The sequence below is a fragment of the Pteropus vampyrus genome, unplaced genomic scaffold (genome assembly GCF_000151845.1).
Source record: "Pteropus vampyrus isolate Shadow unplaced genomic scaffold, Pvam_2.0 Scaffold77, whole genome shotgun sequence".
NCBI classification, from domain to species: Eukaryota; Metazoa; Chordata; class Mammalia; order Chiroptera; family Pteropodidae; genus Pteropus; species Pteropus vampyrus.
The window spans coordinates 3,046,746-3,049,359 of record NW_011888858.1 but is presented as its reverse complement, the minus strand read 5'-3'; positions in this window follow the sequence as shown (position 1 = coordinate 3,049,359).

The following is a 2,614-nucleotide window of genomic DNA, read 5'->3' as shown; positions in this document are numbered from 1 at the left end:
AAAAATTGAAAACTTAAGTGTCCAATAGAAAAAGACCAGTAAATAATTACACAAATATAGATGAGAATACCACATAGCTATTAAAAATAACCATGGTGCAGAAAAATACTGACATAAAAATGTTCAAGATTCACTGTTAAGTGAATAGTTTGCACTACAATAGATGCATTATGAGCTCATTTTGTAACACAATATGTCTACAAGTGTACATACACTTAGATAATGGCTAAACAAAATGTAGGAAGAAGATACTGCAGAAGGTTAACAATAACAGCATCTCTTCAACGTGGGATTTCCAGTGATATTTTAATTCATGCTTTTTTGTGTTCCCTAAGTTCTCTACCTTAGGAATCCACTATTTTTGTAACTGGAATGGGGGAGTGGGGGAGGGGAGGAAGAGATTAAGAAAGAATTAAGGCAACTATTTATATTAAAGACATATTTTAAAGCAAATGATAAATTCTTAAGGCAACTATTTATATTAAAGACATATTTTAAAGCAAATGATAAATTCTTAGCTAGGCATAGGGTTTAATCCTCATTGGTACAATGCCCATTTATGTTTTTTTTAAATACAAAATCTCTGATCATGAATAAACTTGTATTTTCATCTTCCATTATTTTGGGTAGGAATTAAAATTTTAAGTGCCTGATTAAATTTAAGAACCTGATTAAAAACCTCTTTTAAAAATGGGAATTTTTGTTGTATTACATGACCTTTATTAATGCAAAAGGAAATATTTCTTAAAAATAAAAGGTAAATCACATTTAAACAGTATCTTATAAAAGTCAAAAGCAATTCATAAAAATTTGTTTTACAAGTGATTTCTTTCTGCAGACTTCTAAGAATAAAATAAGCAGAATTACATCTCTGTATACATACCCCTAAAACAGTAATTCAGAATTGACATACTTATGAGGATGAGTTGAGGTTAATTTAACATTTGCATAATTGAAACTATGGAGAAAAACAGGAGTATCTTATCCACCTAATTTACAGAAATAATAAAGCTATGAAAATGACTAACAAATGGTTGTAAAGCAACCTATAAATATAAATGCCATTTAATAATTATAGTCAATTAGTAAGATTTAATTGCTCTGACTATTACAAGTATTCTATAAATAATTCATACAACTCCATCTAGAGTTTTAGACACAGAAATGGAGAAAATTCAATGTTCACTGATACAATGCCTACAAGAAACCACACTTAAATTTTTGTTTGTTTGTTTACTTTATGCATCTGCAAAGAATTGGAAGGAAATAGATACAAATAATAAAAGGTATTTTGCTATAATGTTGAACTTTGACTTTGGCCATGTTTGATTTCATCGTTTAAAATATTTCAAATAAAATAAATACTTTATTTGACACAGCACTAGAAGTTAAAATGTGGAGGAGAGGTTTCATTAAATATGTGCTTTGAAGAAGGAAATGTGATAGGAAGAAACAATTTACTTTTAATACTAACACTGCCTGACATAGATGGTAAACAATAGTTGACTGACAGAAGTAAATTTCCTAATTTAATATTTCTAACAGTCCTGACATCTAAGAAAAGCTGTATTATAATTACCAAATAAAACATTAAATGGCTCTTTCCAGTGGGAAAGAGTAAAAACAAACAAAAAAAACAACTATCAATTAGTCTCATAAATGCCTGCTAAAGAATGCAATTTAACTCCTTACTTCCTTACTCGTTAAGAGCTAAGATTTGAGCTTTCTAAATCTGGCCTATCCTTTTTTTCCAATTAAACATTCAGCATTATTTCATTTTAGTTTCAGATGTACAGCACAGGGGTTAAACATTTATATAATCTATGACTGATTCTCTAATTAGTCTAGTACCCACCTGGCACTATACATAGTTACTACAATATTATGGACTATATTCCCTATGCTGTACCTTAAATCCCTGTGACCGTCCTATCCTCTAACAATTTAAAAAGTTGAGAGATACACTCTTTCTCCAAATCCCATTTCTGCAAAAACAAAAAGCTGGAAATAATCTCACCCTTACAAATCTTATGTGTTGTTTTTTTTCTAGAATCTATCATACCTTATCCTGTGTCACAATCATTATGTACATGCTCATTTAACCATACTAGATTTCAAACCCACTGAGATCAAGGTCAAACGTATCCATCTTTCTATGCATCTCACATAGCTTAGGAAAGAGTTTTAATTATACTCTTAACTTTCTGCCGACTCTATCACCTAAAAAAATTAAGGCTTGGGAATTCGTTGCAACTTGGTTTAAAAAGGAAAAACAAAAAACCTCTTGGAACTGTGAGAAATGTAGCTGCAGGGTGATGAGGAGGTGGGTGGGGGATGTGCATACTATTTGTCTGCAGTCAGTTAAGCACAAACCAGATCAAAAGACTGCCTTCTCTTCCCCTTCAATGGCTGGATTCCATCCAAGTCAATCTATGTCTCCTAAAGACAAAGTCTGCCTAGGTTCACTTCTAAGGACCTGGAGAGGCTGATGTAATTAATCTAGGGAGCTTTCTAGTGGTCTGCAAGTACAGGAGAATAAAATCAAAATTTAACCTGTGAGCTACTGACCAGGTGAAAATTCTAGAATGTGGACTCCAGAATCCTCTAAAAAGCC